The 14,106-nt window shown below is 49.8% G+C and overlaps 1 long non-coding RNA gene across 1 annotated transcript; it reads left to right on the forward strand.

Moving 5' to 3' along the window:
• The first annotated feature begins 697 nt into the window (after positions 1-697).
• Positions 698-13,139, forward strand: LOC132653209 (uncharacterized). The gene is made up of 4 exons (XR_009590980.1): positions 698-795; positions 1,043-1,122; positions 9,635-9,739; positions 9,875-13,139. It is a non-coding gene; the product is annotated as an uncharacterized LOC132653209 (long non-coding RNA).
• Positions 13,140-14,106: the final 967 nt, after the last annotated feature.

Raw genomic sequence — 14,106 nt, forward strand, 5'->3', positions numbered from 1 at the left:
GACCTGTCTACTGGAGCTACCACAGCAAAACCCCACAGTGTCCATGTGGCTTAAGCAGCAGACACTGCTGTCTCTGTTCTGAGGTGGGAAGCCCAAGACCAGGATGCCCAGCAGGCTTGGTTTCTCCTTGACTTGCCAATGGCCATCCTCAGGCTGTGTCTTCCTATGGCTGGCATGGATGCCCAGCACTCATGGTGTCTCCCCTTCTTCTGGTCAAGACTCCAGTCCTATGGGATGAAGACAGAACCCTAAGGCCTCATCTAACTTTAATGACCTTTCCAAAGTCTCGATTTATGAACACTGGCCTAGTAGGGATTAGAGCTCAAGCACACAGATTTGGAGGGATACAGTTCAGTATCTCCCAAACAACATCTCAATAGCATCAGCAGTAGCTCCTGTCTTTCTCCTGTCTTACTAGCATGGTCTACAGGGTTTTTCCATAAGCCCTTGAGGCCACTCCAGTCTTATTTAGCATTTTTCTTTAGGGTGTGTGTGAGTGTGTGTGTGTGGGGGGGTGTACATGTATGGAGATCAAAAACAATTTCAGATGTCATTCCTCAGGAAGCTTTCCATCATTTGTTTGAGACAGGGTCTCTCATTGGCCTAGAACTTTGCCAAGTAGGCTGGACTAACTTACCAGTGAGCTCCAAGAATCTGCCAGTCCCCACCTCCTATTGCATCACTGTTGGACTTACAAGTGTGCATCATTGTGTCTAGTTTCTATGCAGACTGTAGAGATGGAACTCAGGTCCTCACACTTGGAGAGCACACCCGCTAAACCATCTTGCCTAACCGGTAGGCTGTTTTTTCTCAGACTTTACCATAATATACAGATGGTGTAAGCTTATTTGTTTGCTATCTCCCGTCCTTGACTGAAATGCAGACTTCCTGGAGGCAGAGATCCTTTCATCTGTCTCATTCGGCACAGAACTACCCAACCATAGAACAGGGTCTGATACTCAATAGGTACTTAGTAAACATCCTTGGAAAAAATGAAGGGATTGCTTCCCAGGGGTCACACTGTATTCCGTTTCCTTCCTAGATGTTAAAACTCCCTAAAGCTCGGAGGCCAGCACACGCTGATCCCCAGATCTAGACCATACTTCTGCTTTTCCAGGACGGGTATGTCTTCTCTAGCATTCAGCTCCAAGGAACTCCCCTGCAGGTGCTTGCTCTGTCTCCTTGGGTGGGCTCAGCACTGGGCTGCAGACCTCAGACTCATCAGACTGCATTAAAATGCCTTGTACCTGTAACTGTATTGGTCAAACCAGAGTGGAAACTCTTCAAGGGCAGGAATGTCCCAGTTTTTACACCCAGCACACAGTCTGGTTGTCACCTCATTACTCTCAACTAAAGGTAGATTTCACAACCGGTCTACTCTAAAACTTCATCTTTGCATTCATTTAGCCAATATGTAACAATGGAGCATTTGTAACAGTTTCTCAAGCTGCCCTCAGGGACCTTAAGGAACCTGGAAGGAAACAAAATTACGTGTTTAATTTTGCTAACCCACAGCAAACCTACACCCCCACCATTAATACAGACCCGGTCTTAGTTTCATCTGTGTTACTGTAACAAAACACCTTGAGGAAGGCAGCTTGAGGGGTGGGCATTGGCTCACAATTCCAGGTTACGGCCCCTGAAGAAAACACAATGATCCGGGCTGATAGGTGTGGGAGTGGAGGGGTTGAGGGACCGGCTGCTCTCATGAGTAGGGGAAGTCTTGAGAGGACGGGACAGAGACAGGAAAGAAAAGGCATTCCTTAAACAAAGAGTCGAGAGGGGATGGCAGAGCAAAGTCCCTGAGGTAAGCCTGGCTGGCAGCCGTGTACCTAGCATGGGGATAGAAACAAGGGTATGGACCTATGGAAAGCCAAGCTGGGTCGGCAGCTGGGTTTCCTCCCTAGGATAGAGGGATGCTACTGGAGCACTGTAGGAAAGCTGCTCAGCCTAGGTTAGAGTTTGAAAGTTGTGGTGGCTTCCGGGGCCACATGAAAGCTAGGGCAGTTGAGGTCACTACACAGAAGAAATGATAGAGTCTTCAGCCAGGATGAATGTTCCACGGGGGAAGGTGGTTGGGTTGGGGATGTTCGAAAATGGAGCAAGCCGAACCGGCTAGCCTGAAGAGGGGGAGGAGGAGGCACTAATGAACCGCATTGACTCTACTGGAGGCCTGAATAACATGCTGGGTAGATGAAGGCTGTGACGTGGAACTCTGCTCCTGAGGGCACAGCATCAAAGGCCAAACTTCTGTTGCCTGACACTCAGTCCTGATATCCTGCCCAGCCCAGACCTCTACCTGCTCTCCTCCCTAAGGCAAGGCTGGCCCAGCCAGGTGAGTGTGTACTCTGAGCTCCCTCTGAGCAACCAGTGATTCATTCTCCCTTCTAGCTGCCTCATCCTTCAGCTGTAGCATAAGCCCTCCTCCTCTATGCTGGCCTCCTGTATTTCCCGTCCTCTCTGACCTTCGGGCCACCTGGTTGGCCCCGGTCCTCTCTCTGATAGTACCGGTCATCTGGGGACAGGAGAATCAGAGGGCATGTGTATTGGTTACATTTTGTTGTTGCTGTGACAAACTGCCTGACCCTAGTAACTTTGGGAAGGGAGGGCTCATTTTAGCTCACAGTTCCAGGACACACACAGGTCACCAGGAAGTAAAGAGACGAATGCAAGTGCTCGCCATGCTTGTTCCTTATTCAATCCAGGACCCCGGCCCATGGAATGATACTGCCCTCATTGAGGATGAGCCTCCTCCTCAGCTAACCTAGTCTGGGTGATCTCTCACAGACTTGCCTTGTCTCCTAGTTGACTTTAGACCTCATCAGGTGGATGACCAAACAAACCATCACAGGTTATGCATCCCTAAACATGGAGCCCACTGTGGGACTAGCCTGCATCCAACCTAGATTCTGCTAACACTCCATCTATCTGTGTGTGCTTGGGACTGCCAACAGTGGCATCTGTTTTGAAATCTTCTACTTGGTAGCTCCCAACTTTGATGGCTAATTGTAAAATGCTAGATCTCATGAAATATGGCTTTTAAAAGTGTCTGCAAAGGGGCTTGACATGGATGAAGCCTCGGATCCCATTGCAAGCACCCCTCCAAAATTATTGTGAAGACCTAAAATTCTCCTAAGGACACCTGGATCCAAACACAGAACTAGAGTACAGCTCTGTTATCATTTCTTCACTAGCCTTCAAGCCACAGACAAAATGGAGGTGTCCTGTGAATACCACATCACCTCATCCACCTTCTCCTGACAGGAAGGTGAGGGCTGGATTGGTCCCTAGGTCGCCAGACCCTGGTTCTGGCTTCTCTTCTCACACGCAGCTCTCAAGTTCCAATGGTTCTCCTTGCACAGCAGTCTTTAATCACAAGTGCATCTCATTTTCCATAAACATTGCAGAGTGCTTTCTGTTAAAAACATGGGTGTTTTCAATCACCTGCCAGGGCTGGCTGCATGCACAGACCCAGCATGGAGGCAGACCTGCTTCCCTGGATTCAAGATAAGAATGCTGCCGGGACTATCGCCTGGACACCAGGACTTGCCTTGAGTGACGAGGCAGAGAAGGGGACTCACCGTTGTCGTAGCTACTTTCTTCTTTTGTTGCTGTGATGAAACACATGACCAAGGAAACTTAAGGAAGAAAGAGTTTAATTTGGCTTCTGATTCCAAAGAGATAGGAGTCTGTCATAGAAGGCAAGCATAGCAACAAACGACCGGTATGGCAACAGGAGCAGGAAGCTGAAAGCTCATGTCTTCAAAAAGCAGCACAAAGCAAAGAGAAGGAAATAGGATGAGGCTATATAATCTCAAATCCCACCCTCAGTGACATACTTCCTGGCAATGCTGTACTTTCTAACCCTCCCCAGCTAGCACCACCAAGAGTTCAAATACCCAGGCTAATGGCGGTTTGTTCTCATTGAAACCACCACATCATGGATTCAGTACTTATTAAGCCCTGACCATGGGGGCAGGAATGAAAGTGGGGCAGCTGTGGATACTCATCTTCCTCTTTAGCTAGGAAAGACTCATTGCCACCCAGGAGTCACAGGAACATAGCCATCGCCGGCTTCCCTGACAGATCAGGGCTTCAGGGAGTGTGTGGACATAAGACCTGCGGTCAGGGATGTGACAAATGCAAAGACTCTGACCTAGCCCCTTGGTTCTAGAGCAAGGGATCGGATCCTAAGCCCCCTGGGCAGTGAGACTTGGGCAGGCCCATTACCCCTCGGAGCCTCACTTGTAAAGCAGGGAGAGTGCTTTGAGGGCTGGTACTGATTGTAAGGCTTGGAGAGCCATGCCTGGCACACAGCACTGCTCTATAAATGATGTCCGTTAACAATGTGGAGCATGACCCACACAGTAACCAGTGCAACCGCGGCTACAAGCAAGCAGAGGAAGCCGCTAGCTCTCCATGGACAGCTCTCACTGCTATCAACGCAACAGGCCTAGAAGGCTTCCCAGATGGCTCCCTTCTTATTTGTATTTTCTGCCACCCACCTCTCATATCAATTCACTGCAGCTCTGAACTGCCCTGCCAGCCCGGACACCTGCAAGGTGCCCACCGAACATCCCAGCCTGGAGGGAGCCTTGAATGCTGAGGCGAGGATGGGGGACATTGATGGATGTGAAGGGGGCCAACGGATATTTCACAAGCCAGATAGATTTTCGCAGCCTATTGATTTTGGAAGGCTGTCTAAGGGAGCTTCTGGGAGGTCAGCCCACAGTGTGGCGCCTGGAAAAGTGAAGCAGAACACTTGTTAATTCCTTCTGTGGCTCCGGGACCACGGGGCTGTGCCAGGCCCTCCCCATCGACCGCAGGGCTCGTTCCACACCTCGGGTCCTCTGGGGAACCAAAGCAAGGCAGCAGTTCCTGCTTCTGTTTCAAAAATGGTGAACACATGGCCAGACCAAGAAGATGTGTGGTAGAAGTCACACACCTGCTGCCATTCTTCCCATCTCCATCTTCTTCTGCTTAAATGTGTGCTTTTAATGTTTATTTGGTACCTTGTTCAATGAGCCTGATACAATCTTTTATTCTTCCGTTTTTGTTTTTGTTTTTTGTTTTTTAAGACAGAGTCTTACTCTGTAGACTAGACTGTGAGACTAGCCTGAAACTCACTATATAGCCCAAGCTAGCTTTAAATTCCTGGTGATTCTCCAGCCTCAGCTCCTAGGTGCTAGGATTATTAACATATTAATATACTAGCAAGGCTTGCTGAGTTTGATAAAATTTCATGGATAGTCATGTCCTTTGACAAATGTCAATCACCATACCCAGGTCAGTGCCTTCTGTTTAGACCAATGACCCGCTGGGTAGACCCTGCCAGAGTCACCTAAAGTCTTGACTGAAATTTCTACATTCTTCTAAATGGACAGGGCAGACTGGAACAGAAGACAGCTAGAGTCTTTGATGCAGCCTCAGTTTCCCCTGGAAACAGTAATATCAGTTTGGAAGAAGCATCTTTGCCTTCTGCGGTGAGTCAAGCGATCTAGGGTTGAACCTCAACCTAAACTATTCACTAATGAACTCTAAGTAGCCAAACCTCTCCAACTTGGTGCCCCATGTGGTAATCCTTCCCACTTCGCAAGCCTGTGTGTTGGAGTAAAGAGGAGGAACAGCACCTCTGGGACCATGATACAGGCTTGCTTCTCACTTCAGATGGAAAATAGGCAAGTGATTTTCATGACAGCTGCTTTCATATGAGTGTGGATGGCTTTGATACTTGCAAAAGGCTCCAAAAACTCAGTACTATTTATTGAGATGCGGGAATTCGGTGAAACTGAAGGGTCAGTGCCCCACAACATAGGCTGTGGGTGAGCTCTTTCAAGCTGCCTGGTGCCACTGCGGCGGACTGAGGCGGTCAACGCTGACCGCACAGCCTGTGGTGCCTGCAGCGTATTCTCTGGCCCTTTACAGAAAACATCTACCAATCCCCGGCTTAGATGCCGGTTCTGTACTAACTGAGAGAACACTTCAGACCTCTTGCACACAGGTTTTTCTCTCCTACATGACCCACACATTCTGGATGAAATGAGAAGTGCAAGTGAATTCAACTGGCCAGGCTAGTTCCTGAGTCTTCATCTCCTCCACAAATCTATTCTGAATCATCCTTTTGACAGGGCTGGCTTGCTCATACTTTCCCTCGGATATTGTTCTCGGTGTCTGCTGAAGTGGGCCATTTCCTAAGAGCCTCGTTCTAAACGGCAGCTTTCCTCAGAAGAGTGCTCTGCGATCGTCTCTGACATTTTGGGTCAAATCACTCACTCTAAAAGTGTTGATGTCACATGGAAGCAAAAAATGTTTGCACCAGCTGTGTCACTGGCAGCTGGGGCAAAATTGGAGAAATTTACATGTTGGAACCTATAAAATATTAAATTTAGTTCATCACTGGGCTTGGAAGAGTAGTTGATGGACACAAAGGTATTACTCGATGGACATAAAGGGCCCCTCCCATTCTCACCCCATCCCATGTTCACAAGGATGTGTTGAGATGGTTTGGTGCAAAGCCACAGAATCTCACTTTCTTAAGGAAGGTTGAGTGAGCACAAGCTGAAGTTCAAATCTCGGTGGGAATCAGGGTCAGTTCTTGAGAACTGAGAACCAAGGCTGGAGCCATTTGGTGATGCCACTGCAGCCTGCTCGAGTCAGGTCAGAGAGAAACGAAGTGACTTTGAAGGGTCATGACAGGCTGTGGACAGGAAGGAGAGAGGAGTGAGGCTCAGCCTCCCACTGAGGGTGCTGACTGAGAAGGCCTGTGAGAGCTTACGAAGCCACCACTGACTTCCCTTGCCGCAGTCAAGACAGCCAGCTCAGTGTCTCACACTGCTCGGTGGGGTCAGGTGTCAACCACAAAGCAGGCTGGTTGCCTCCTGCGGGTAAAAGAATCACATGGACATGATGACTTGGCTGCCGGAGTGACCACTTGTTGGACTATGGAGAGAGACTGGTCACCAAAGTGCTTGTCTTGCAAGCAGGACAACCTGATTTTAGTCCCCAAGAACTCACATTAAAAAAAAAAAAAACCTTGGAGTGGTACCACAGCTTGTAATTTCAGTGCTGAGGAGGCAGAGGCAAGAAGATCCCTTGAGGCTCACTGGCCAGGCAAGCCTATTTGCTGAGTTCCAGCCAGTAAGAGATCCTATCTCAGGTGGATGGTACCTGAAGAACTATAGCAGAGGTTGCTCTCTGGCCTGACACATATGCGCACACACACATGTGTACATACATACACACATGTGCCTGTACTTATATAGCACACATAAAAATGATAAATTGTCCTTAAATATGACCAGGTACATCCATACAGTGGCCACAAGGGATGGAAGAGACCCTGGCTTTTGAACCATTCTTACCTAACTAAGATGACAAGGTACTCCCTCTCCAACTGTGCTCTAAGGACACTCTGTCCCTCCCTCGCTTTCCACACCATAACATTTCTCCTGGCTGCCCTGGCTCCCTCTCTGTACTAGTCTGGGCTTTCTGGAAAAATAGTCACACGGTTAAAGAGGTTGGCAAGGCCAGAGTGCAGGGTGGTCTGGCAGCTGGAGACCCAGTAGAATCTATTTTTGAAGTTCAAGGCTAAGGGATGTCTACTGGAAGAACACCCTCTGTTTGGAGAAGGTCACCCTCTTGTTCCATTCAGGCCCTCAACTGATCGCACAGGGCCCACCCACACTAGGGAGGGCACCCCGCTTTTCTCAAAGAATACTGATTTAAAATGCTAGTCTCATCCAAAAACCACCCTCACAGAAACACCCTGCGCAATGTTTGGCCCCGCCTCAGGCCGCCATCCCCAGCCAAGCTGACACACAAAGTGAGCCAACGTAGTCAGCATATTGTGAGGACTAATCGAAGGCCAGTTCCTACGGTAATGACCAGCCCAGTGCATGTTAGTTAGCTGGAAACAGTGGGTGAGCATTAGCATGTACAGCACAGCAGCCCAGAGGTTCAGGCATCTGTTGCCATGTTTCAGGGCAAGGAACAGCTCCAGGGGGCTGGGGGGAGGAGAAGAACTCTGAGAAATCTTCACTTAGCATGGAGGCTGGGCCTGTGTTCTTTAGAACTGAGATGCATTCTCATGGGAACAAAGCTTCAGTGCTGTGGGGTGCCCAAATATGCTGGGGGTTCTGCATGACAGGACGCAGGGATACCAGGCCAGAGACAGCCGCTTATGGAAGGCCTTCATGTACCATGTAAAGAGGTCTTCGTTTTTTACAGCAGAATCCTGTCCAAAGCTCTTAGAAGCCCTGTTTGGTTATCCTGGCCTCGGCTGGTCTCACGTTAGGGGGTGGCCAATTTACAGAGCAGCCCCTCAGAGGGTGCTGATTTTCTCTGCAAAAGGTTCCCATGTCAAGACCAAGTTTATGAGACTGGAGGAGAAGTGTGGATGTCCACTCCCGCAGAGGACTAGCTCCAGGAAGGGGGGCCTCCCTCAGGCAGGAAGATGCTGGGAGGCCAAGCAGGCAGCCAGCCTGCTTGGTGGTAGGGAGCAGCCCAAAATTTTCCAAGGAGAGAGCCAAGTGTGGAAGCAGCCTTCAGACACTTCTTCCAACCCTCTGGGTAGCCAGGGTACACTGTGCCAGGCACAACACTGACAAAGTGACCCAGTGAAGCACTGGCATCAACACCCAGCCCTGGGGACCTGGCCATGGGTCAGCAACACCAAGGGAGAGTAACATCCGGAAGGGACTGCCGGGGTCCTGGGGTAGTCTATGGGAAGCGGCTTCCCAGTGGAAACAGCTTTGCATGTGGGGACAGGGCTCCAGCATTTGTCTGTGCGTCACGTCTTGCCAAGTGTCAAGCGCACAGGTACCGCTCCTTTGCCGGCTGTTCCATGGAAGACTTGTCTTCAAGGAATACTTAAGCAACAGCATTGGTGGATTCTATTGAAAAGGCACCATTATGATGGGCAATTTGAAATGCTCATCCTCTATTGTCCTGACAGGTTCTCTTGTGTCGGGGAAAGGTATCTGACATCAGGAGAGTGATGTGCTGTAGCACCTTGGTTCTTGGAAGCCAAACTCTTAAGACTCCTTCCAAAACTAGTGTCTCCTCCTGATTGGTTCCTCAGCTCTCGAGGTTCCAATCAATGGACTAACAAGGATCTATATGTAATGGAAGTTTGGTTTCTTTGTAAACTCCATTAAGTTATGTAAATATTTTTTGTTTTAATCCTAAGTGTGGAATTTTAGTTTGGCCTTTAATTTGTCCACAGCTGATAATTGCCTCACGTGGGATGTGGCCTTTGCCAGCAGGTAACGGACTGCCTCGTGCATGCGGCATGGAGAGGGGCGTGGTCTAGGACTCTGAGGGAAATAAATATGGAATCCCAGAGAAAGAAAGTGTGGTGCATAGCAGTTTGGAATGGCCCAGAGGTAGACAGTGTGGAGGACAGCTAGAAACTTTCAACTGTTGACAGAGATTGGTATAGCCCCAGGAGAACCCATCGACCCTAAACAGCCGGGAGAAGTAAAGGGGTCTGTGCCCCCTCTCCCTTCAAATCTCTTTCTTGCCTCGGGTTGGGGGGTTGGAAGAGAGAGGCTTCAGGTAACCCCAAATAAAGTAGAGTTTAAAAATGAGCAGTACATCTATCTGTTTGCTTGTTTCACCATCCTGTGCCTTTCAGATGTACCAGGAAGCAGAATCCACAAACATCCCTGCCTCTGCAGATCTTGCATCTTAACTGGAGCTGGAGTTGGGGAGATGGGGGGGAAAAAAAGCATGCTGTAAGGTAAGTAAAATACATAGTGTGTTCCGAAGGGGAAGCTGCTTCCGGGGGGCGGGGCCAAAGCGGAGCACGAGGAACAGGGGAGAAGGCAGGGTATGTACTGAAAAACGAAGTAAAATCCACCTGCCTTTGGGACAGGCCTCATCAGCCAGGGAACGTGAGGCTGCCCTGTAGATGAAGCTGTTTCCACCCAGCCTGGCCACCTGCCTGTGTGCACCTTGCCTCTCCTTTGCTGGTTGCGGCTGGATGCCTCTCCTAGCTCCTCCCTGCTCCCCGCCCAGCTTCCTCTCACTGGAGTTGCTCCTGAGAAACTCCCTGTTGGCCTCATCCCACCTGCTTCCTGATGCTGGAAACTTGATGGGAAGGAAGAAGGCTAATTCCGCACGGAGCGGCGGCTTATTCAAGTGAGCGCCACCAGGTCCTCTACTCGGGCTGGAAGCTGCCACCTGGCCACTCTACTCTCCCTTTTCACCCACAGATCTCTTCTGTCCCCTCTGAAGTGTCTGCTCCACTTGATTTCTTGGTGCCAATCCCGCTCCACAGGTTGTGTGGACATGAGTCTTCATGTCCTTTAGCCATCATGGCTCCTGGGAAAGTCACTGGGAACACCCTTCAGACCAGCGGTCTCAACTGGTGGAGGTCGCATATCAGATACCCTTCTTATCAAATATTTGCATTTTGATTCGTAACAGTAGCAAATGACAGTTGTGAAGGTAGCAATGAAATGATTTTATGGTTAGGGGTCACCACTCCATGAGTAACTTTCTTAAAGGGCCACGGCACTCGGGAGGTTGAGACTACTGAGACTCTGGGATTGAGACTGTTCCATTCTTAGATCGCCAACCCTGGTTACAGACCACGAGCTAGAAACCAAGCTGGCCGTTCCATCTCTGCCATTGCACCCTCCTGTCTATGCAGAGCCAGCTCCTGGCAGCCTCTAAGCATGTCACCTGGGTTCCCTCTCTGGACTTTGGTTCCAGCTAGAGGCTCTAGAAGACACACAGTAGCCTCCAGCACCCCCTCCCTCTTTGTAATGTTATTTCCCGCCTGTGAGGGGTTATGAGGATTAGCAAAGTCAACCACCACGATCACTCTAGAATGATGGCTCCTCACACTGACTCCTTGAACGTGGATAATAACAGCAGAGCAGCAAAGGTCAGACACGACGCTGTGCCTCTGCGGCTGAGCCCGGCAGGCCTGGCAGCACATTTCACTTCTCTGGGCAGTAGTACCTCCCGTCTGCTCGATGTGGGGACTCAGGGTGCCAACATTCCCCAGCCCGTCACCCAGGCTGAGTTCAGAATTTGAAGCTCTTAACAGAGTACAGGCACTGGCAAGCGCTGCGAGTTGACTAGCCAGTTAGGAATCATCTTGTCTACCTGTGGCTAACTGTCAGGACCACAGGTTGGCTTCCAAGGTCACCCCAGCAAATACTTACTACGGGAGAAATGAACTCTTCCCTTGAGTTGCTTTTGTCATAGCAACGGGAAAAGCATAGGTACAGTAGATGAGTGTGTGTGTTAATGGGACAGATAGGTGGTAGATAGATAGATGGGAGGATGGACAGGGAGATGGAGGGCCATTCTTAGCTTTCCTGAACAGCAGAACCTGGGAAGGGCAATGGCAGGTGCTGACAGCTTTAGGAAAAAACTTTGAAGTGGTTCTGAGACTCTGCCCCAGGGCATATGAGCAGCAAAGCTGGCGAGAGAATCTAACATCTTTGTCTCCAAGAACCACCACGTTAGCCTCAAAATGCAGCAGCAGCTTCTGCAGCAGAGAAGCCCAGTCCTTGGCTTAGCAGGCATGTCTGCCCACCGCTGTTCTCTGTTGCCTGCCCAGTGGGTCGGCAGGGGCTAGGGCTCATGCCTGTTGCGTGTGCCCCGTACCCTGCCACAGGCCTGGGAACAGATGCCGCTCAGTCATACTGACTGGCTGAGATGCAGAATCAGCCAGGTGGCAGCGCTCTGTGAGGCTCTGAAATTGGGTCACCAGCAAGTTATCTCTCCAAGATTCCCAGCAAAGCCTCCTACCACATGCCTAAGAATTACAGCACCAGAAAAAGAAAAGAGGGGAAAAAATTCTCATTAGCTATCCTTGCTGTCCCAGCTTTCAGCAAAAACCTAGGGCATAAAAGTGAGCCTTCCACATGAGCCCAAACGATTCACAGATTCCAAATAGCAAGAAAGGCTAGGAACAGGACACATGCAATAAATTAAAGAAAGAAAGAAAAAAAAAGAAAGAAGGGGAAAAAAAAGACAAAGAAGATTAATTGCCTATGGAAATAAAAGATAATCGGAGTGCCGTGATCGTATGCACCAGTGGGAAAGGGTTTTCAGAAATGCCACATTAGTGCCTCAGAGAGCAGGGACGAGGCTCCCACTGTGACATCAAAGTGCTGGATCATGTGGCCAGTAACTGGGATGCTGGGGAAGGTCTAATAATAGCCCTGTTCTTGCTGCCTTTGCATATTTGAGCACCAAGGAGTGCCCTGGGGAGGCTGGCACACAGCCAGGGACTCTCACGGTAGGGCTATTGTGCTTACAGGGCTCTTTAGCTGCTGGGGAGGACCCGTGGGCCTGGGGACAAGGGGTTGGTCAGGATGCTGGCCTCCAGACAGAGGGAGAGAAAGCTAAGGGCAAAGAACACACTCCTAGCCTTCTCCCAGCCCTCTTGGGTCTCTGGGCCAGGCCCCGCCCTGCTCTTCTGCTGGGCCTGGCAGCCAGCTCTCCAAAGAGCAAAGAGGACAGGAAGCAGCAGCAGGTCTGCAGCTGGGTGCAGAAATGGGCCCCAGGAGGTCTGGAGTAGGAGGAAATTTGTTTTGGATGTGGGACCCAGATTGGGGGTGGGGGAAAGATAAGAAGATACTCTGATCTAACTGGAAAGGAGCTGTCCTGAGCTGAAAGCCCGGAACTTCCCTCATCTTGGCTGCCAAAGCTGCCTCTGCTTCCTCAGCAAGCCGGCCGCAGGACAGGACACCAACGTGCCTTTCAGGCCAGCAGTCCAGGAATGCCAGGACGCAATCAATAGACCTGCGGCCTGTCCCTGCCTGTCCAGTTTGGCAGCAGGGAGCCAAATGCGGCCACTGAACCCTTGAAATGCAGCCTGTCCAACTTAAGACACACCACAGATTTCAAAGAGCTAAGATGGATAAAAAGAACACAGTGTCTCATCAGCAACTGTCATAGCGATTACATGTTGGGGTGACAATATTTGCATATGTGGAGTTAAAAAGAAGATACTAAAAATGTATTCCACCATTCCTTTGTACTTTTCTCCGTATGGTCATTAAAAACTAAACATTGCGAACGTGGGCCACTCTGTTTCTATTGGTGGCCCCGGTTCCTAACCTGATTTAGCATCTTCACCTCCAAGCTGCTATGATACCATCCAATTCAGCAAGAGTCCAAGCTGCAGGACATCATTAAAATGACAAAGTGTTCTCAGAACATTACTACAGTCTCTTGTCAAATGTGTTCCCTTACATGTGTGTTCATGTGCATATGTACATGTGTGCACATGCAGATGGGGATCAGAGGTAGATATGGGGTGTCTTCCCAATCTTTCTCCATCGTGTCTGTGTGTGTGTGTGTGTGTGTGTGCCACGTGTGTGCAGGTGCCTGATGAGGTAGAAAGAAGGCATTGGATCCCAGGAAGCTGGAATTCGTGAACCAATGAACACGGATGCTGGGAAATGAACTCCAGTCCTCCAGAAGAGCAGCAAAGACATTTAACCACTGAGCCATCCCTCCAGCCCCTCCATCTTGTTTTTGAGACAGAGCCACTGAACCTGAACCTTGGCTGGCCAGGAAGCCTCTTCCACCCTTGAGGCTTGTCTTTGCTGCTTTGTGGGTTCTTTTCCCCACCTTTTATCCTCTTGGTTTCACCCCCTAAAACTAGATAGAAGAAAAAGAAGGACAGAAGGGAGGGAGGGAAGGAGAGAGAGAATCCCTGAATCTAACTTATTTCCCAACTGCTCCCCCCTCAGTCCCCCAACTCTGTGCTTAACCAGTCCCTTCTCCCAGTTTTTCCAATGGTGGCAGCTCCAAACTATAACAACTGTTGTAGCTTAGGTGCTCTCCTGGCTCAACTGTCTCCTATCAATCTCTTCTGCCACAGCCACCTTCTCCTCTCACTCTACTCAATCTCCCTTTCTCAGCCTCCGCTGCCTTTTTTATATCTGACACTGAAGGTCATAGGGTCAAGCAGTTCTAACAGCTTAGAATCCCTAAAAGGCTAGTTGATTAGCAACTAGGGATCCTGTAAAGTGCTAGGCGCACAAGCTAAAACACTACACTTCCCCGTCTCCACCTCCCCAGTGCTGGCATTACAGATGGGTGTCACTGCAGCTAGCTTGCAGAGGACTGAACTCA

Source organism: Meriones unguiculatus, chromosome 1, assembly GCF_030254825.1.
Source record: "Meriones unguiculatus strain TT.TT164.6M chromosome 1, Bangor_MerUng_6.1, whole genome shotgun sequence".
NCBI classification, from domain to species: Eukaryota; Metazoa; Chordata; class Mammalia; order Rodentia; family Muridae; genus Meriones; species Meriones unguiculatus.